Source organism: Thunnus thynnus, chromosome 9 (assembly GCF_963924715.1).
Source record: "Thunnus thynnus chromosome 9, fThuThy2.1, whole genome shotgun sequence".
Taxonomy (NCBI): domain Eukaryota; kingdom Metazoa; phylum Chordata; class Actinopteri; order Scombriformes; family Scombridae; genus Thunnus; species Thunnus thynnus.
In genome coordinates, this window is record NC_089525.1 from 5793210 (window position 1) to 5816207 (window position 22998).

At 40.8% G+C, this 22998-nt stretch overlaps 1 long non-coding RNA gene and 5 other non-coding genes across 6 annotated transcripts; all 6 read right to left on the reverse strand.

Moving 5' to 3' along the window:
- Positions 1-594: 594 nt before the first annotated feature.
- On the reverse strand, positions 595-676 carry trnal-aag (transfer RNA leucine (anticodon AAG)). Its single transcript has one exon. It is a non-coding gene; the product is annotated as a tRNA-Leu (tRNA).
- A 1036-nt stretch (positions 677-1712) lies between these two features.
- trnal-aag (transfer RNA leucine (anticodon AAG)) lies at positions 1713-1794 on the reverse strand. The gene has a single exon. It is a non-coding gene; the product is annotated as a tRNA-Leu (tRNA).
- Positions 1795-2192: 398 nt separating this feature from the next.
- trnal-aag (transfer RNA leucine (anticodon AAG)) lies at positions 2193-2274 on the reverse strand. The gene has a single exon. It is a non-coding gene; the product is annotated as a tRNA-Leu (tRNA).
- A 415-nt stretch (positions 2275-2689) lies between these two features.
- trnal-aag (transfer RNA leucine (anticodon AAG)) lies at positions 2690-2771 on the reverse strand. The gene has a single exon. It is a non-coding gene; the product is annotated as a tRNA-Leu (tRNA).
- A 437-nt stretch (positions 2772-3208) lies between these two features.
- trnal-aag (transfer RNA leucine (anticodon AAG)) lies at positions 3209-3290 on the reverse strand. Its single transcript has one exon. It is a non-coding gene; the product is annotated as a tRNA-Leu (tRNA).
- An 11650-nt stretch (positions 3291-14940) lies between these two features.
- On the reverse strand, positions 14941-22990 carry LOC137188729 (uncharacterized). The gene is made up of 3 exons (XR_010929495.1): positions 22705-22990; positions 15642-15804; positions 14941-15266 (listed from the first exon to the last, which is right to left on the reverse strand). It is a non-coding gene; the product is annotated as an uncharacterized lncRNA (long non-coding RNA).
- Positions 22991-22998: the final 8 nt, after the last annotated feature.

The window sequence follows — 22998 nt, forward strand, 5'->3', positions numbered from 1 at the left end:
GATTATTGTAAAATTGTGTGCTTCATTCACATAGCAGAAAATGATTTCAAGACATTGAATTCTTGGTTAAGGGACAAGCACACTTTACCTAAATTGTGTTAAATGGCAGTGGGGGGATTTGAGCCCACAGCTTCAGAGAGACTGGAGCCTTAATCCCGGGCCTGAGATCACTCAGCCAACCACCTTTTGATCACTCTTCCTCACTGCTATGGTCACAGCTCTTGCAAAGCAACTCTTTTTGTTTTCTGAAAACTTAAAGCAGTCAACAGAGGGTATGATAAACTTGCTTGGGATCTTGAAATGGCATCTACAGCAGCATATAATAAATAATATAATAAACAAATCCACATTATTATTAAGCTGTTATTCTGTGTTCATTTCCATATTGCTGTGGATGATGGGGAACATGCCAGTTAAGTCTGCGAGTCTGCAAGTACACTGAAGTCCATACATTTGGATTCAGCATAAGAGAAATGTAGTATACTTTGTATGGAAACCACCCCAGAGCTCAATTTACCTGGTCTCCATACATTCTGTCCACACAACACACTCTCTGGTCTGCACCATGTTTGTTATTATCTAAATGGTGTCAAATGGCAGTAGTGGGAATTGAACCCATGCCTCTAGAGAGACTGGAGCCTTATTCCAGTGCCTTAGACCACTCGGCCACACTACCTTTTGACCACATGTCTTCACTCCTATGGTCACATCTCAAGTCTTGACAAATAAAAAACAGCAGACCATAATCAAGAAAGTATTGCAAATTATAAAATTGGCAAACTAAAAACCAATCAACAGAGGGTATGACAAACTAATGACCAAACACTATAATTGGGTTAGAGAGAGAGAGAGAGAGAGAGAGATTTATGGAGCCTTGCTGGGTGGAAAAGTTTACATTGTGCCCACAGTTAACTATTAGTAAAACTAATGCTTTACATTATTCATGTGGTTTTACTAAGGTGTGTACTATATGTGCTGCACTATTTTTTGGCCTGGCATAGTCACATCCTGGAGACTACTTTGATTACTGTGTATGTGTTGAGTGAACTTCACTTGTGTCCTTGTGATCACTCAGTCACCACACCAACATTTCACAGTTGTCTCTGTTTTGTCTCCTGTGCATATCCGGCTTTCCTACCCACCAAATTATTAGTAGCAAATGGCAGGGGTGGGATTTGAACCCATGACACCTGAGTGATTGGAATCTTAACCGAGCACCTTAGGCCACTGAGTCACAGCACCTGCACTTTCGCCACACATTGAGCTTCATTGTGTCGAAATCACTTTTGCGGAGGATTCTGTCAATCCATCAACCTTTGGGTTATGGGCCCAGCACATTTCTACTGCGCCACTCTGCTCTTGAAGACCTGACCAGGGGCTTGCACCCATAATTTGGGCTTTACAAAATGAAAAAATTATCTGCAAGGACAATGATGCAAAGTGAAATGAATATGCAAAGCAGGCCCAGATTGCAACCATTCTTCTTAGATAAAACAACTGGGACAAAATTCACAAAAGTGCAAAGTTTATGTGAAGGCTCAGCTTGTCACAACAATTTGAGTGCTTTCCTTCCATGAGGAGCACAATGAAACCATTCTTTTATTCACAGATTACTAGGTGACTCAAGTACCAGGCCCTTGGCTCTTGCCATGGATTTGGCAGTGACCCTCTGGCATAATAGTGCAGTAACAGCCAGACAGTATGAAGAAATATGGCAGTGGTGGGATTTGAACCCACGCCTCCTGAGAGACTGGAGCCTTAATCCAGCACCTTAGACCGCTCGGCCACACTACCTGTACTTTGACTGTTTCATATTGATGAAAGACATTTACAGCAAAGAGCTGAGCAGGGTAGAAAATCCTACACCCATGTGTATTGGGGCCAGAACGCTTCTGCTGCAACACTCTACTCTTGAACACCACCTATTAGGCTTGTGCCCACAACTTGTGGTTCATAATAAAAGAACGGATAAAATTCACCAAAGTGCAAAGTTTATCTGAAGTCTCAACTTGTCACAAGAATTTGAGAGCTTTCCTTCCATGATGAGCACAATTAAACCATTCTTCAATTCACACATTGCTAAGTGACTCAAGTACCAGGCCCTTGGCCCTTGCTATGGATTTGGGAGTGACCCTCTGGCTGCCAACACTTCTGCATTTCTTGCCATAATGGTCAGACAGTATGAGAAAATATGGCAGTGGTGGGATTTGAACCCACGCCTCCTGAGAGACTGGAGCCTTAATCCAGCGCCTTAGACCGCTCGGCCACACTACCTGTGCTTTGACTGTTTCATATTGACGAAAGACTTTTACAGCAAAGAGCTGAGCTGAGTAGAAAATCTTACACCTAACAGAGGATGGTTTCAATCCATCATCCCATGGGTATTGGAGCCAGAACACTTCCGCTGCACCACTCTACTCTTGAACACCACCTATTAGGCTTGTGCCCACAATTTGTGGTCCATAATAAAACAACTGGGTTAAAATTCACCAAAGTGCAAAGTTTATCTGAAAGCTCAACTTGTCACAACAATTTGAGTGCTTTCCTTCCATGAGGAGCACTATGAAACCATTATTTTATTTACAGATTACTAGGTGACTCAAGTACCAGGCCCTTGGCTCTTGCCATGGACTTGGCAGTGACTCTCTGTCATAATAGTGCAGCAATAGCTAGGCAGTATGAAGAAATATGGCAGTGGTGGGATTTGAACCCACGCCTCCTGAGAGACTGGAGCCTTAATCCAGCGCCTTAGACCGCTCGGCCACACTACCTGTACTTTGTCTTATTCATATTGACGAAAGACATTTACAGCAAAGAGCTGAACAGGGTAAAAAATCCTACACCTAAAAGGATAGATTCAATCCATCATCCCATGGGTAATGGGGCCAGAATGCTTCTGCTGCACCACTCTACTCTTGAACACCACCTATTAGACTTGTGCCCACAACCTTTTGGTTCATAATAAAAGAACAGATAGAATTCACCAAAGTGCAAAGTTTATCTGAAGGCAGGACTTGGCACAATAATTTGAGAGCTTTCCTTCAGTGAGGAGCACAATGAAACCATTCTTCAATTCAGAGATTACTATGTGACTCAAGTACCAGGCCCTTGGCCCTTGCCATGGATTTGGGAGTGACCTTCTGGCTGCCAACACTTCTGCATTTCTTGCCAACATAGTGCAATAATAGTCAGACAGTATGAGAAAATATGGCAGTGGTGGGATTTGAACCCACGCCTCCTGAGAGACTGGAGCCTTAATCCAGCGCCTTAGACCGCTCGGCCACACTACCTGTGCTTTTGCTGTTTCAGATAGATGAAAGACACTGACAACTTAGAGCTGAGCTGGGTAGAAAAACAAACTTAGCAGAGGATGGTTTCGATCCATCGACCTCTGGGTTATGGGCCCAGCACGCTTCCGCTGCGCCACTCTGCTCCTACAGACCTCAACTAGCACCCACAATTTGATCCTGCTCTTGATTTTATGGGGAAAATTGGGTGCAGAGAAGTTGTCATGATGGAACATATTATGTTTTAAAATGGCTCAAACCTCTTTTAAGTATTGCCTTATCAAATGAATGTGAATGCTTTCATTTGGAAAATGTTGTTGCAGTAGCATTGAGGGAAAGGGAAGTGAAAACTGACAGAATCAACCAAATGGTGTCAAATGGCAATAGTGGTGTTAAGACCACTATTTCACAACAACTTGAGCCTTAATACAGAGCCTTAGACTTCTCTACCACACATCTTCCACCTTGCATATTACTACACCACTGTTCTGTATTGCAAGTTAGGAGGGAGCATTGAGAGAAATTGATAAGTTTTGAAACCAAATAGCTGTCAGCATAGTTTATATAAAAATAGTAGTTTATTTGAAACCTGCATTGTTTACATCTATGTTTGCTAGCAGCAGTCTTAGGGCCCTATTTTAACAATCTATCGCATGGTCTGAAGCGCATGGTGCAAGTGCATTTAGGGCATGTCCAAATCCACCTTTGCTAGTTAAATGGTGGAAAAAATGGTCGCAGTACTAGGCGCATGGTTCAAAAGGGTTGTAGTTTCTTAATTAATCATGGGTGTGTTTTGGGCTTAACATGCGATAAACCAATCAGATTGTCATCTCCCATTCCCTTTAAAAGTCAGGTGCACTTGCACCTTGGAGGATTTGCGAGATAGTAAGAACGAACGCTTCTCTGGAGAGGAAATGAATCTGTTTACGTGCGAAGTGAAAGTGCGCAAGCAGACCATCTAAGGCAACAGCAGAATTCCATCAAAGCTCCCTGAGGTGACACAGTTGTGGGAGGAGGTAGTGATGAGCAGCATGTCCTCATCTTCTGGCGTCACCAGAATGACCGCTCAATGCCGAAAGTGGTACAATGACAGGAGACAGGGAAAACAAAAGTTTGCTGCTCACTGAAAACAGCTACTGGAAACAGGAGGAGGACCACCTATGACCACCAAGGATCTGACGTCAGCGGAGGACGTCACTGCCTCTACTCTCAGTGCTGAAAGCATTGAGGGTTTTGGGGGGCAAGAGGTGGGCGTCCAAGGTATTGCAATGATAACAATATATCAATGTGTACAAACCATGCAGGCTTCTTGCAAAAACTGTTTATTTTACATTAATACCTGTAACAAAGCCATTCAATAAATTAACCATAAATGTCATGCAGCTCTGTTGGCTGAGAATCCTGAGGCCAGACCCAGTAGGCAGAAGCAGGGGGTAGTTGTGGAGGGAAAAGGGACGATGGAACAACCAGCATCGAGGTCGAGAGGAGAGATGAGCTGACCCAGATCACAAACAGGGAACATCATCTGGCAGGAGGACCACCTGTTCCTGGAACTCCAGCAGGCTGGATTCAACATGCTGGAGTGAGAATTTGGTGGAATCAGGCGAAGAGTGTTTGGTGCATAAAACACCGGCCTGAGCTACATTGAGATGTTGCTGCAGCCCCTGGGACGATACTTGCAACACCTCCTCCTCTGACCACGTGATCTCCTGCCCGCCTGATTCATTATGAGCATGCTGGCCCCTGCTGCTCTTTGCCCCATTGTGGTGGTGAGAAAGAAGACCACCAGTTCGAGATCCTGTTCATTAATTTGTGGCAAATTTGTTTTTGTTTGTTTTTTGAAAAGGGTTTTTTTTTTTAATTACAGCTTTGGTTCTTTTTAAAATTGTTTTGTTCTGTCATGGAGTAACAGGTAAAATAAGCTTGGTTTTAATTGCTGAAAGTACGGAAACCTGATAACTGTAATCTCAAAAATGTTAAAGCATATGTGTTAAATATTGTTCAAAAATTGTTTTAATCATGTAAAAAATCATCATACACAGTTGTCAGGATTATGCACCGCAGCTTTCTCCAAGGTGCTGATCCTGCTGCTGGCAGCAGTGAGGAGCTGTCTAGAGTTCTTTCTTTCTCCCCCACCCACGGTAGTGGAGGATCCTGCCAGCTGGAGCTTCCAGCCAATACCTTCTTTAATCATTGTTTTCATCTGTTTCCTAGAGCATATATACACCCTCTGTTAGTGTGTTCTGGTTGCTGAATTTGGATCTTTTTTGGCTGTAGTGTTTTTATTGTTTGTTTGTTTGTTTGTTTTGTTTTGCCAAGTGAATAAATCCCACAAAGAATTTTCTGAGGGTTGTATTGTAATGTTCCACCTGAAGCACATCTGAAGCACATTTTCAGCACTCCACACAATTCATGCACTGTTGTAGGCATGATAAACCATGTAATCAGCCATGTCTTTAATGGATAGCCATTGTACCCAAACAGTCACCCCTCCAGGGGGGGATCCCCCTGGAAGACTGCAGGAATGGCAGAGTTGGCCTGTATAAAGGAGTCATGGTTTGATCCAGGATAATTTGTGAATACATGTGTAACTTTACACGTTGCATTGCAATGGATGTTGATGGAATGGGTTCCCTTATAGTTGTCATATATCAGAGGGTTCTCTGATGGGGCACGTAATTGCGCATGCATGCAATCAATTGCACCCAGGACCCCAGGGAACCCATATTTCCCCCAGGGCTGGACTAGGGCTGATGTTACAGCGTGTATGGCTGAACTTACAGCAGATTAGGATATGCCTCCAATTGAACTCAAGGGATGCTGGAATGACCCACTGGCCAAGAAATGTAGCACAGCAGTGACTTTCACAGCAATGGAGAATACATAAGGACAGCTGGCATTAGTCTCCAGCTCATCTGCCAGGAGACTGCAAATGTCTGTTACAGCCTGGTGGCAGGCATTCCTCTTTGATGAGGGACAGAAATGTGGTCCTTGGCTGGTGGACCCTCTGTCTCCCAATCCTCTGTCCCATCAGGTACTCCATTTCGCTCTGCGGATCAAAAATATATGAGCAAATGCATTGGTTTTTAATTGAGGAGTTCAACGAGTGATGTTTTGTTCAACTTACATGGTCTTGTATTAATGCAGCAGCAAAGTCGTGTGTGTGTGATCTGTAACCGTTTTCCGGGTCTTGACAGACACCCTCAACCTTATGGGTCTGTTTAAATACCTATGTGTACTGTCACGATTGGTCAATAATTAGACACTTTCATTCGTCATTACTGCAATTAGCTAATTCTGATAAATATTAGGACTAACCGTTATGATGGGTTTTTTTAAATATATTGATGTACACTATAATAATCTTTCACATCGTAATCCTTTTATTTGTAATCTTTTGCATGTTTGTGCACTGCTGTGGGTCCATGTGTGTAACAAGAAGAGTGTACATGGGTTGTGCACCCACCTATGTAAGTGTATATTACTATCTTGATAATACACCATTAAAATATCAGTGAAACACTGCGCCACTGACTTCAGACCAGGTTTTTTGGTCAATTGTGCAATCACTTTCCAGTGCCTCAGGATAGCAGTGTGCTAACAATGCACCTGACCACACCTCATTTTAAGGCTGACACGCCCATGAGCACTCAGATGGGTGCAAGTGCATTTGCTATTTAAACAGTGTGGGTGCTGGATGGGAAAATGACAACTGCGTCCGTCTTACACTAGCAAAGACACTTGCATTGCACTTGGCGCCGCTTTGCGCCAGGTGTAAGATAGGGCCCACATTGCTTAAGTGGTGGTGGCACAAGATCATGAATTAATTTATACATCAGACACATATCAACAATGCTAGCTCACCCGATGCTAATGTAGACTGTCTGGTTGGGGGCTATCTTGTTATCGCTTTGATTGCCCCTCTTGATGGCTAATCCCTTGTAGGTTCTACCCAGGGACGTCGGAGCAATGACACAAGTTTGTGGGCCTCCTGGGGAGTAAATGGCCGTTTTCTGGCCGAGGTTGTAAATCTCCCTCATGATGTCAAGATATTCGGCCCGCTGCTCCAGGATGTAGGGGCTCTATTCTCTATATATGTGTATTGGAGTGCCTCTGTATTGAAGTTTCCTCCTCATCTTGAGGGATTCACGGATCACCTGGTCTCGGATCTGGAACTTATGAAAGCAGATAACAATTGATCTGGGTTTCTCCCTGATGGGCGTGATCTAATTCCAGAGGTGATCAAAGCATCTGCCCACCCAGGACCTCGACTAGGAGAAAGGCTGGAGGCCTTTGATTGACTCAGGTCAGTATGTTGTTCCTGCGACTTCATCCCTCTAGGTCCATAGTCTTAGCCTTTAATTTAGCATTGTCATTGGGTAGGGCAGAGCAGGTCATCTCCAAAGCCTCAGTGCATTTGCATTTGATTCGAGGGATATAATTTATTGCTCTTGGTCTTTTACTTTTGAATGAACTGTGTCCGGCTTCATCTCGAGGGTCGAGAATGCAGATCTGAATTCGGTTGACAGGGTTGATTCCATAGCACAATATATGGCCTCATAAGTTATAACAGTAGCACTGCATCTCTAATTTAAACATTATATCATGAAACTAGTTTTCTTCCAAATATACTGATATTTCAGTGTCCACTTTTTCCTATTGCTAGCAAGAAGACAACATGGTGGACGGAGTGTTTTGGGAGCCCCCCCCCTTTCCCAGTCTTTGAAGGCACCACTACAAAAAATGAGGAAATGTACAAGGAAGACATTCATTCATTTATAGGTACTGCCCACATTAGACCCATAGGAATCAACTTGAAAATCAGTGAGGTCATCCTTTCAAGCCTCTGTGTAGAGACTCTGAAATTTTCGAATCCCCACTCCATCCACAATATATGAATGGGCTGAAACCGGCACATAGACATTTTTCACAGTCTCTTTTTCTAAATGACTAAATGTGTAAATCCATGCCATGACAATAATAACATTTAAAACCTATTAAATGAAATATATGCAAAATATTGTAATAATCAATATGTAAGACCAATAACGCCTATTGTGTATGCTTAATTAATAGTGTATGTCACCTGAGGGGGCATGTGGATGGTTTTAGTATACATTTTGGAAATGTGCTTCATGCAATTATACATAACAGAAAAAATGTCCTGAACAAGATAGATAGATAGATGGATAGATGGATGGATAGATTGTGTCTTTTTTGGACAAGAAAAACTTTTCCAAAACCCATTCAGTCTAGATCAAATTAGCATTCATCCAGAACACAGAGAACCTCTGGTAGAGATAGGAAATAATAGAAACAGTTTACATAATGGGTATTAATTATTGTGGGAAAAAATGAAACTTGTTGATTATCATAAAATGTAAGCCTACTTGTAAGGATAAAAGGCTCTGTGTGTAAAGTTATCATTAAAATGTCATGGGACCTGATACTTCACAGTGCTGCAGGAACAGAAATAGGCCACGCTGCACCAGCCTGGCCTGGCAGACATAAGACAACGATAAATAAATCAGGATTGAGATCCGGCACTCTCTGCTTGGCCATACGGTCTGCCATGGTGGCCGATTCACAGAGCCCAAGACGCTAAATCCAACCTGACAAGAGCCGCATCAAACTTTTACAGCCTTGTAAGCGATCCGCTGCTGCACTGGGGAACTGTTTTATTGGACAGATTAAAATTGCATGGTTCATAGTGAAATATATACACACACATACACACACGTCTCCTAATGTTTCACAGTGAAAACTGTGCACACAGAGCTTCGTCCTGTCAAATACTTCACCTTACCATTCATCTTCTGACTTCAGTCCTCCCTCATTTTTCTCTCTCTGTCTCTCCCGCACTTCCACATTCTTCCCCTTAATTACTTCATTTCCTTACTAGACAATTCCTTGTGAATTTTCCAAATAATTCCTCCTGGGAGGTAGCAACAGTGCAGCCATAATTAACCAGTATTAGTTCACTGGTGTGCAGTCAAAAAGTGGGACATCTACCATGGCTGTGTCTGCAGATGGCTTGCTGGTTAATTATGCTGCTATATTATTGGACTCTCCCGAGAACAACATTCATAAGATTACATTTTCTGTTTCTGCTTTTTTAGTTTCTGTCTGGCAATCAACCTGCATGAGGGAGTTAATGGACGAATTAAGTTATTGGTGAACTACATCTAAAGATCTCCAATTATCAATGTGTATCCAAATGGATAACATGGGTAACAATATTGTAAGCCATGTGGAATTTATTACACAGTATCACCATCAAAAATGTAATGGTAGCAACCAGTTGAATCTTGCACATTTGTGTTTCTCACCAAATTACAATAAACCATATGCATGGAAACATGCTCACCACTTGTTAGCTTATTTCAAAGAGCAGTACTGAACTGTACACACATACTGTATAAATAGTTGAAATGAAAGTGTGCTTGGAGAGTTCCCAGTGAATGAATTGGTTCAAGCAGACTGAAGTCTTGGTCTTATTTGCTTTGGCATGAAAAGCAATCTGCAACTGCATAAACCATATGGATCAGACACATGAAAGCTGTTCATATACATGACTAATTTATCAAGTATATGCTACACACACACACAGATTACTCAATATAAAACACATCTCAAGAGGCCTTATGGATAAGTTTAGTATGGCCTCCTAAGGTAGGGATTGTGGTTTTAAATCCAATCTGATGCACTTGAACCTGTGGTGATATCGTCAATTTAAGGTGTTTGACACATCGGCTTCAGACCCATTGAGTATTTGTACATGCACATCAGTATTTTGGTTTTGAGTCTTATCCTGGTTTTGATCTTATTCAGGATATGACTTTTTCATGAAACATGAGAAACCTGGTTATTCAGATCCCTGTACACATGATGATCACAGTATCTAGGTTTATTTTGTTTTGATTCAGCCACTTATTTCTGTACCAACAGAGATTAGTCAGGAACCTTGATAAGGTGCCACTGTATCCTGATTTCTACTGTAGTAAGGGCTTATCTAGGCCTCTGAAATCAGGATATGATGTTTACATGTGCATAACATACTCCAAAAACCCAATCATACCTGGGATACTAGTGAGCATCTTTGGCAATCAGAAATGTTTTATTACCCACTCAACAACTTTATCTAAAGCTCTCTACTCTGACACAAATCAAATCCAAACTAATTGAAGCTAACATATAAATTATCTGGATTAATTCAAATGAATTCATTATTCAAATGCAATCCCTATGGTCTAGTCCTAAAAGACGTCGACGTGGCTTTGTTCATTTGTGGTGCCCCACTGCCTTACTGTTGAGTGATGAACTAACGTGACTTAAGAATTTGTTGTGGTGGTAATGTTACAGTAAGGCAGTTGCATTTTTAAAATAGCAAAAAGCTGTCTCCTGTACATCAATTCTCAGACAGTGTGGTGTCATGATTATCCATTCAGCCTGGCTTTAAGGTTAATTTTGCATTAATGAAAACAGCCTTTTCTTAGTTTACTCACTGGGCAACAGGGCATGCAAATCAGGGCATGTAAATCAATGACAGAACCTTCAACAAATGCGCCCCAGATTCTCACTGAGTTTGTACAGATCATTACAGGTAGAATTTTTGAATGGTAGTTAAATTCTGAATTAAAAATTGACAGACCTTCTCTCTTTTTAGGATTAGCAGTATGAGTTTGTTACCACAAAGTCAAGGTGGATAGCACAACGCAGAGGCAAAGTGCATCTTAGGTTTAGGCCACCGACATATGCCAGGAAGTGGCAAAGCCCTGGGCAATTAATACACAAAACAAGCTGTGTGCAGTTACTGGATAAATGCACATTGAAGGCCTGTGTCACTCTAGACAGTTTGCCATCTGATTGTTTTCCATCTGTTAGTCAAACTTTCTTGAATAAACTTTGATTTATCCAAGAACATGCCACTAATCTGAGGGATATTCTTGTAAGAGCGGATGATTTTGCACCTCCTCAACACCCTCCCCTCAGGCAGTTTCCCTTGTTGAGACTGTACCAATTGCAAAGCAGTGATTAAGGGGGATTCTTTTCTCAATCTTCATTCAGGTAGGAAGATGAAAGTCTGGGGCTGAATAACCTGTACTACTCAATTCACTTTTATTAAACTACTTTGTTGGAAAATCAAAAGCATGAATCATAATATGTCTTACGGAATATAATATCAAAAACTATGATAAAATATCTCCAACACATAAAAATTGGGTCAACAGTAGGTCTCTAAGTGTTATAATTAAGGATTCATTAGAATGAGTTGGACACCTTAGAGGGAGATGGAAAGAAATTGCTATAAAGAGAAGCAGTCTGGATCTAAACATTACAGACAGCAAACCTATGAGAACTAAGTAAGGTATACAATTTCAGTTTTCTATGGTTAAAAAAATAGTAAGGTTAAAACACACAACACAACAGTTCATTTTAAGCTTTTAACACTTTGCCACAGTAAGGAGTTTTACTTCACATGTTACTATCACATGCTGAGAGAAGCTGGTGATGAAACTGTGAATGTTTTCATGAAATCCTCTCAACTCGTCTGCTATATGTCAGAGTTTTTAGAGTCCCAGCAAATTTTCATTTGATCTGTTCAAACTGTCTTTGGAATGTCACATTTCACAACGCAACAGTAGAGGAGTTTAAAGCTGCTGTGTAATAATTTCCAATTGCAGAAATGTAGGGAAAACAGAAGTTAACTAATGAGGGAAGAAAAATATTGGAGCACAGTCCATTTTCATGTAAAATTTTTCTGTGTGTGGTTTTTGTATTAGCATATTTTCCTGTAGTAGCATAATCCTGACCTTTTAACCCTACCAGCTAACATTAGGGTATGTTACTCAGCATTATTCCACAATAGAGACTGGATCTTACAGCAGCACTTCTGTGTTTGGCTACTCTCTGTAAATTTAACATTGTCATATTATCTTATAATGTTTTGGCTAACATGATAGCAAATTGTTGGCAATTTACTCATCCAGCAGAGACAGAGCAACATTAGCATTTATTTGGAGTTGTGTTATTGGCCACCTTGCAAATGTTAGTCCAATATTCACTCTGCTTTTAGGCTCTGCTTTGGTCTCTACCAACTCCTGTGCAGGAAATATCTGGCTCTTTAGTTGCTAAATGCTCCGTTCTCTAGCTAGTTGCTAACTTTAGTTGCTAAAAAGCTTGATAGAGCTGAGGGTAGAGCTGCAGAGGTAGGTGATAACTTTTTGTGGTTTGTCACTACAAGTGACACTTTCACATTACATGTAGTAATTTTAATATTGTTAATATAAAAATATTGCTTAGTGCAGCTTTAAACTACTACTGTTTAATTTTCAAATTTTATAAATGAAGTCATTACATAAGCATACTGTCACAGTGAATTGTAGTCCAGACAAGTTAGTTTTCCATTTGATGGAGATTATTTCTTATTCCATATTTTTAAAGACTTTTGCATTAGTGGGCAGCATTCTGTGACGACTAAGGCGATATGTGATAAAACCATGTGAGATGAATGTAAATGGCAGGATGCAGTGTGTATTTTAAAACGTTCCTTTAGCTTTTATCTGATCAGGCAGGAAAAGGCAATCTACACATGCACTGATACAAAGTAGCTCACATGAAGGTGCATGGCCCCATTGCAGTCTCACAACAGTACACATAAAAGGATTAGTTGTTCGCATGGGAAGATGAATCAGATTAAAGGGAAGCAAGCAAGCAAACAGGTCCTGCCTGTTGATCAGGGCTTACTGTGGTCCCTGTCCTATCTCCATACTTCTGATATGCAGTAAACATTCATATATCCTTGTTATAATCTTAATCATTCACCTGCTGATTTGGCTACTAATTTTACTGATGGGTCTCCATTTATTACAGTTGATACATTTAAATACTTGGGACTTTGGATTGATTCTGAATTTTCTTTTAGGCCTCATATTGATTTTATTAGAAATAAAATAATTGCTAGTCTCAGAATAATATTGGTCAATTAATTGTTTTACACTCCAAGCAAGAAAACAAATTATTTCCCATCACTGATTATCATGATATCATATACCAGAGCACCTCTGAAACACATCTACATCCTTCAAATGTAGTTTACAATAATATCTGTAGATTTATCCTGAGGTATCCTTACAGCACACATCGTTTCATGTATGACACACTGAACTGGCTACAACAGCACTATAGGAGACATTTTCATTGGTTGCTCTTTGTTTTAAAATGTGCATACTTTAACTATCCTTTATACCGAAAACAGCTTTTAGTTCCATTCAGATCATCATATTCACTAGATAGATAGATAGACACACTCAACAACCTTTTTTATTGTGCTTAGAATCTTTAGAGGAATTGGGAAACATGCTTTGAAGTTTAAAGCACCATCAGACTGGAATAATTTGTCGAACTCACTCAGATCAGTGACTTTCTTCCATGACTTCAAGTCTTCTTTGCTTGTTCATTCTTTGTACAGATGACATGTGTAACAGATGGAGCGAGTGGGGTTTGGAATGTGTGAGAGCCCTTACATGTGTGTGTGTATGTCCCTGTTGATGTTACTATGCTGATTGTTTTGTGTCGTTGTATTGTTTAATTTATTATCATTATGATTACTAATGTATTTTATTTTGTTTAAAAGTTGTAAGTTTTATGTTTTGTGCCTATGGACCCCCTCAAAAACGAGATGGTGCATCTCAAGGGGTTTATCCTCTAATTAAATTTTGAAATAAAAATATCCAGCATATGTTGCTAGAACATATAATGAAATTATGGATATAACATGCACTTTCTCTTTGGATTCAAATATGCATTTCCTGCACATCCCATTAGTATAACCTTGTGTCACTGGTGGTTTGTGTCTTTATCCTTCCACTCATCTCAGCAGAACAACTTGTCTTGATGTTTCTGTCATCAGCACAATGTCTGAATTAGGCGCAGTTGTTGATGCTTTCTGGGAATTTGAGTAGTCTTTCTAGGTCGACCTTCAGCTGCCAGTCTTGCGCTGTTCAGACGAGGCTAGCTGACATTCTCAGCTGGGGTTGCAGCTTCACCGCTGTTTTGACAGAAGCTACGATCTGCCTTGCTGAGAGGGGGTGCTTGCTGTGGGTCATGCCTCTGCAGTTGGTGTCTGCTACAGCCTGCAGCAATTGTCATGGTGCCAACGATGGCAAAAAAATTTACCCCCTGTAAAAAATGTCAGTCTTAATAAGTCATTGAGTCTCAGTCTTAAATCTTATTTCACTTTATGCAAATTTTGTTTCTGGAATAAAAGATTAAAGGAGGGGGGTTGAGGTAAAAGGCTCCATTAGCGCTACACACTCAGCACCAAACAGCAAATAGACAAAGTTAACAACTAGCTGGAGCCAGGTATTTGGCAGTTCCAAATGAAGGCTGATGTTGCTCTGTGTTTGCTGGATGTTTAATGAGGCAACTATTTGTTAACATGTTTGCATTGACAATGTTATAATGTGTTGATATGTTAGACTTGTTCTACCGCTCCAAAGTAGGCTAAAAAAATCAACAAATGCAGTATTAAGGTTTCTTTTCTTCTTACCTTTAGTCATAAAATCTTCTATAGCAACAAATCAAACATTCCAAGAAAAATTGTGAGCCAGGACTGATGTTTTGAGCCTTATTTTATCTCCTCAAATATCTTTATATATATCTACATTATTATATTTACAAAAGCTTTAAAATGGTTACTGCACTTTTTGCAGTGAGAATTCTCCAGAAACTACAGTGTTGTATCTCTTCCCAGACTCAGGGGGGATGCTGGTGAGTCCATGGCGAGTTTGCAGCAGACAGACAATCCAAATGGTGTTTTATTCGTTATTTATCCCAAGCCAAGAGTGCTTACTCACAGCAATATTTCAAACAGCTCAATAGATTTGTATTCCTCTTTTCTTTCAGAAAAACAGGGAAGCTTTGAAAAACTCTAATCAACTTCTTGTCCGTTTGGCACTTGTCAGGCAGAACCCAAACCTATTAGGAGGGAAAGACAGAAGCACAGAAATCTGATTGAACCTCGAGGGCTGAGTTGAAAAAAAGATGTAGTTGTGGTCAACATGCTTTTTGAGCACCCACACATCAGGTTACTTTCCCTGGTTGTACACCTCAGGTAATGAATGGAGTTACAGCAGTGTGTTGAGTGTTGTTCAAAAAACTGAAATGTTTCATTTATTCCTTGCCTCTCTCTTCTATTTCTCAGCATCCTTCTTGTGTCTTAATCCTCACTCATCACCCTGCTTTCACCTCCCTCAGCCTGGTGAGTTGCTATTGATATTTGCCTTGTACTGCAGTCACATTTATGGCTGTATTTTCCACATTTTCAGTGTTCAACACCACACACATACTCACCCAAACACAGAGAAAACAGCCTCCTCATGGCCAATAGAAAACCTGATGAGCTGTAGAGGTCAGTCTCCAGCTTCACATCCACAAACACTCACACTCTCTACCTCGGAGGGGGAATTGGACTGACTATTCCCATCTTATTTGACCCCATCACTGTAGCGATCACCTACAAGGCAAACACAATAGACCACCATGACATTGACCATCTATTACAAGAACATTTTACTTTCCTTCGGACGCACATTAAGGTCCCTTAAGGGGGGGGGGATGCCACGGTTTAGTAAGAGCTTTGTGCTCCTGCCGCACCAGTCAAAATGCCCTCAAGGCCCATGCTATAGACCTAGTACCACTGCTACTTCCTCTGCATGCTTTGTGCAGTGCTTTCTGCTGCGCATTTCAATGTGTCTCTCTATCCATGTATGAATCCACCCTCTGTCATCATATTTCATCATCTCCTCTTTTCTCCTTGACATGTGAGTTCGCTGACACATGATGTAGGGCTGGTTAACAGTATAGAGAAACTCGTTCACCCTTACGGCAAAGAGGTCAAGTTCACACAGGAAAGACATCACCTTCTCTGTCACGTCCAGTCAAGTCACATTTATATGTAGAGTGCTTTTAACAAATCAGCTTCATTGCAGGGCACCTTACAGACAACAAAGGATGCAACAGAGAAGAAAAACATCACACGTTTTAAGATGATGATGAAATATAGTCTTGAACATGTGTGGGTTGAGATGAGGAGATCGGAAAGCACTAGGATCTTATGAAAGATAAGGACGTAAATGGCAGGGCTGACTTCACAAAGTACTAAAATGTGCTGTAAACTTAATTATTAATGTAGACACATTATTTTATACTGCATTTTAGCGAAACTCCAGTAGACTTAAAACGTAACACTTCAATGCATCTTTGCTTTATAGACAATAAGTGATACTGAAGTGCACATAATTCTATAACAATCCATCCAATGTTTTTCATTTCACACAAATGTCAATCTGCTGGTTATGCTAAAGGAAAAGTCAGGGGATAACCAAGGTCATTAGGGTACATCCTCTTGGGATCATAGATATCTTGTACCAAATTTCATGGCATTCCATCCAATCGTTGAGATATCTTGTGGTGGACAGATCGAGTGATCTACCGACATTGCCATCAAAGCCAGTGACATGGCTATAAAGTCATTTGAAAACACTCAATGAAAAAAATGTGCTCCTTTGACTCAAAGGCCATAACAAATGCAAACAAGTAAAACATGCACAAGGCACTCTCAATTCTGAGTTTAATTCAAATGATTTAAAGGTTCTATATGTAGGAATCAGAAATTCCTAATCCTTCTTTAGTGAAATCTGTGGCTGTTAAATGAGCTGCAGTCAACACCCTGGTGCTGCAATAGCAGGTGATGTATTTTTCCTCACTTACACTTCTCATAATTACATTAAGATCTCTAACATGTTTTGCACCATGTTTCAGCAAAGCATCTCTCACTCCTAGTCAGTCAGCCACCCCTCCCCCTGCTGCATGTATGTGTGCTCACTCGCTCACACACAAACAAGCACACAGATGCTGCTGCTGCAGTGTTGCCGCTGGCCGGTAAGGACCAATCCGCACCGCCTAACTTGCTCAAATATGCGTTAATCAACCACCTGACCTGCAAACCACCAACTTTTCTTTTCACCAACTGTGTTTACTAAACACTGGTAGGCTCAGCGAGCTGTGGACAGGGAGCATCGCACTGCAACCAGGGAGCAACATGCTGTGGCCATGCAGCAATTACCTTTTGGAGCAAAAATGATCTAAGCTTAAAGACCCACTAATTGGGTTTTGTAGCTTTCATCTTCATATCATGGTCTTTATTCAGCCAGTGAAGCTGGCTCAAGTGTCGTCACATGACCTTTGTGAGGAACTACGATCATGTGATAGCAGTTCATATATGTTCATATATGGAAATGTGGAGATCATAAACCTTGAATAGCTTTTGAAGCTGTCCACTGACTCCTGGTCCATGACTTTGACCCCCTCAATCAATGCTGTGACTGGTTTTGGTCTAGTGTTCACAGACAACCAATGCTTTTGGTATTCATTAATTCTTTTCCTCAATGTCCTTGTCCTTTCATCGATGGGAGTCAGCAGGTTCAGAAAGTAATCTACGGCAATCCATATAACACTGTAACGCCTGTGTCCCACAGCCTACGTGAACCTCAGCAGTGTGTGTGCATCGCTGAACTGCTGCGTCTCGCACGCTTGCTGCCAGCTCTATCTTTCTATATAGAGTTTGGCTTTGATAAAGGCCATCAATGATAGCATGTTTCATATCATTTAATTATAAATTTCATTTATATTTAGTTTAGCGAGAAAAAGACTAAGAAACATGTGCTTAATTGTTAAAAATAAATAAATGATATGTGAGGTGAAAGCAGCTTTCTTTTGGATGGGCATGGTGGGGTCCGGTTGGTGCTACTTCTGTGTCAGCCACATACACACCTCACAAAGGACGGGTTTTTATTATTGACTATATTGATTATTCCAGTTAAACCCTGCTGTCACCACTCCAAGTGAAGAAAATCCCTCCAGACAACACCAAGTTCCCCAAATGAGTCAGACACACTCCAACAAACAAACCCCTCAAACTGTCAGGAGGGAAACTGACAGCAAATAAGAAAAATAACAACACCAAATCTCCATCTGGAAGCAGGTAAAACAACAAGCAGGAGTGTCGGTTAGAACTAATATCACAGAAAGCAACAGGAGTCGAGAAAAGAAGCTCTGCGTGTCACTGACTCTCTGTACTGGAGTTCCCTGCTAGAGAGGCTCCCTGCCCTAGCATGTACCACGCAGGCTGACCTGCAGTGGTGACACTTCATGTCTGTGACATATTCTACAGAATCTACAGATCATCTACAGATCATTTTCTCGTCAAGCGGAAAAAATAGACGAATCTCTAGATGACGTGCCGTAGCAGCGACGCGCGGCTCACGCAGGCTGTGTGGCTGTTCTAATCTACTAACATGGGTGCTGAAATGGAAATCAAAACGTTCCGCGATGCACACACGCTGCTCATGCAGGCTGTTTGTCTCAGACGTAAGATCTCTGCTGGTACACCCAGAGAACAGGACCACTAGAGAGGAGAGCTGGGTTGGTGTTTGGCATGACTACATGACATGCAACAGCAGCGGGGAGCACAACAGTGAAATTAGAAGGACCATGGACAAGAGTCTCAGTGAACACTGGGACGAGACACCAGCTGTCTCTGAACGCCAAACTAAAACCGCTCACAGCATCAACTGGAAAGGGGTCAAAATAACCAGGAGTCAGTGGATGCACCAGAAAAAGAGTTGCAAAACAAGAGCTGTGTAAAGCAGTTACATCTCCAAACACTAGTATGTTTGTTACGATACCAGTGCGAGAATGCAGTCAACAGGTTTGACAGCAGACCTTTTTTGATCTGTAGAATCTCTGTGATTTATGTAAAAAAAACAAAACAAAAACAAAGCAGGAACATGCCTCTGGCTAAGTGTGAGAGTTCAAAAATATGATGCTGTTTCTTTCCTGTGTGATTCATCTAGTTTCTTTTTGCTTACCTTAAAGACAAGGCACTTTTTAATTTGACAGTTGTTCCAGTTTATTAATAGCATAAAGAAGCTATGATGCAATCGAATTGCTTTAAAACCATTTCATATATAAAATTAGATATTAGATAATTGTAGACCATATGGAAGCTTTTGATAGACAGGTAAATATTAACTTCTGTGTGCAAACTCCTTCTCTATTTCAAAACCCTATGTAGCCTATATAACAGTTTTGGTTAAACAGAATCATTACTTAAAGTTCAATATGAACTTGAAGTTCATATCTCTGATATTTAAAAGATTCAGTCTGTCAGGGTTGTCATTCTTCCAACTGAGGACTTGTTACCTTCTATCATTTAAAGGTCACATATCATACTCCTCTCAACAAGTTTATATAGGTCTTGGCGATCAGTCAGACCACATCCAAAGGTTGTCTGGATCGGGCTCTGTGACTACCTCCATAGCCGGCTTATCGGTGGAGCAACCCTGTCCCCAACTCCATGTCTGTACCTTTTATACAGAATAGAGAGGTGGAATAAAGGTGCAGCATTCCCCCCTTGAACAGGCTGTGTGTTATATCTGTTATCAGTTTAGTGTGGAGCATCTGCTCTGCAGTTGTGCTTGATTTGACTAACTGCAGTAACCAGGTGGAGATAAGCCTCCTGAATTTGCGCCTAAAATGCTGTCAAAACTTTCATTTATAATTTCCCCCACAGCCTCCTTAACTGGGAAAGAGGCAGGAAAAAAGGCACATGAGGGAGTTAAAGTACAGTTAAAGCATTCAATACAGTGAAAAACAAGAGACATCTGCAGAGTGAAACAGATGAAAGAGCAGGGGGATTTAATAATAATTATAATAGTTATAATTAGAAGTAAACTCAGTTCTCTCTCAAATCAAACATCCCAAGATATGAGTGGAAAGTATTGTTCTTGCAACTGCATTTATAACTTTTTTTTTTTTTACTCAAACATTGCTTAACCATGTCATGTGATGCTATTTCAGTACAAATATTACTGGGTCCACAGCAGAAAATTGTAGATGAACATTTAATATCCAGGAATTCACATTAAAGACACTACCACTGACTATCCCTGTAACAAACTGGCCACAATTACGCACATTGACCATACAAGGTCAGTCCAGCCATATACTAGGTTTTGAACTAGTTTTGTTTTTTGTCATAATGAATTTACACCACTGTCATTCAACATAAATATGTTTTGGACATAGAGTGTAAAAAATGGACGTAGCCACCATTATGTCACCCATTGGTTCCTGAAGGCAGTTTCTTGAAGCTCAAAGTGGCCATGCCAATAAAAAACAACAACATTTTTAATGCTAAAAATAACATCAAATATCCATTCCTTTTGAAATCAATAATCATTTGTTTTTGGGAGACTCTGTGTGTGTGGTGCTGTTCCGAAATCTGAGTCAACATCTGTGTCATTTCCTGGAAAACTCTTGACATGGAAAGTCTGCACACTGTAGCTCCCTTTTTCCTTAGATGCAGTTTAAGACAGGGGCTACAGGGAAGAGTGGATCACAGAGGCATCCAGGCAGTTTGATAAAATCTCTCAAACTGTGAATGTTAAAATAGAAAAAAATCAAAACAACCTGAATCCAGAGTTACCTACTGTATTCAGTACTCACCTGTTGGAAGAGACACTGAAGAGGTTATAAAGAAACAATGGTACATCATCGATAAAGACCCTTCATTGATAACCCTCTAGTTGTTTAGAAAAGACCACCTAATATATACTGATGAGAGCAGACCTACCCCCTCCACCCCTTCACACTTCCTCAGTCAGGTCCCTCCTGGCAATTACAGATGTGGAAATTGCCAACAATGCCATTTTACATATAGAACTCATACCTTCAATCATCCTCACTCAGGCAGAACCTTCAATGTCAAAGGCATTATATCTTACAACATGAAGAATGTAATATATATGCTTAAATGTCTCTGTGGTCTGGCTTATATTGGAAAAACAACCAGAGCCTTCAAAACTAGGATCACTGAACACAGATGTGCCATTCATAACCAGGATGTAACAAGCCCAGTTGCTGTCTATTTAAAAAAAGCCCAGCACAGCATATCCACTCAGATACGTTGGCATTGAAGCTATTAAATGTTCTTGTAGACGAGGCAACTTTGACTCTCTACTCCTGAGGAGAGAACTGTTTTGGATCTACACACTGGACACCGTCACACCAAGGAGTCTGAATGAGGACTTTAATATCAGACCATTCCTGTGATTGTTTACATGTTGCTGCCATGTTTTTTTGTCAGATTATGGGCATGGTTTTCCCCTATATTTTTCATATTTGTTTGAACATCCAAGGGTTCTGTATTTAGACTCTTATTTAAAAAAGGAGGATGTAGGGTCCAAGGGTCCTGTCTATATTTCTTTTGTATTATGCATTTCCTTGTATTATATGTGTTTATTATTGTCTTCTTTACACATGTGTTTGCACTTGTATACAAAATGGTGATCAGGGATGAAATGGGTTTGATTTCATGTCATGTGACCAGAGCCTGTGATCTATTTAGGATGGCTACTATACATTTTATTTAGTCTAAAGACGAGCATGGAGCTCAAAACATAACTTGTGGATGTCCCATTAAACTGCATCTAAAAAATTACAGTGTGTGGACTCTCCTCTTTCTCTTATCACCCAATTTCTAAACTTCTGGCAATATGCTCCAGGGACTAACTCATATGCTCTTAATACAGCCAATTTCACCGTATCATAATCCAAATCATCCTCAGCACAAATAGCTGAATAAGCCTCCTGCACTTTCCCAGTGAGGACACACTGAAGCATGAGCACTCTGTCCGAATCTGGCCAATTTTTTGCATCTGCAACGTAGTCAAAGAGTGAAAAAAACGTGTCAGGGTATTGCTCATTAAACTGTGGCACCAAAGGCAGGTTAGCAATAACATCCACACCACCTGGTGCAGAACCAATGGAAGTAGAATCCTCTGCGCTAGACACCCCCGGAGAAAGCTTTCCCTCTCTGATTAGCTGCAATTTGGACTACTCTAACTCACAATTTCATTTTATAAGTTATGCCAAATTTTCTCCAACTCAAGCTGCTTCTTGAAGTCAAGCTGCCTCTCCTCCTTACTCTCCCATCTGCACAACTGCTGGTGCAGACACAGGCTGCTCCGCCACAACCAGACAAAACTCACTCTTCTGTAACACACCTTGTCCAAAGAAAGATGATAAAACTGCTTTTCTAATCTCATCTTTACAACTTTACTCTGCCGTAACAATGCCATAATGGTCAGTTATTTGCACTGCTCTTTTTTACAGCCATTTACAGATACCACTGTAGGAGAATCAAGAAACCCAACAAGGAAGCCATAATTACCAATTACTGATGCAGACAGTAATGTGTTCACTGATAGACATGTACTTAGGACAATTAACAATCCCCCACAGAATTTCCCCCTAACTGCTTTGGTGAGGCCAAAGCGTGCTAGAAACTCACCCCTAGTCTTCATGCAGCTTGCGGCAGGTATTTACGCACTGAAACCAACAGACTTGTAAGGCAACCTGCAAGCAGGCAACCCCATGAGATCCTGCGGATGTGCCCCTTAGACAGCTGTCCGAAAACAGCTGACACTAATCATGTCGCTACAACACTACAAAAGTAACAAAAGGACGCAACCCAAGGGGGAAATGCCCTATCAAAACAGAAACATTTACCCTCTAAATGGCACACAACAATCCAACATCAGGTCAGAAACCAATGCTTCCTGCAAAAAAAACAAAAAACAAAACC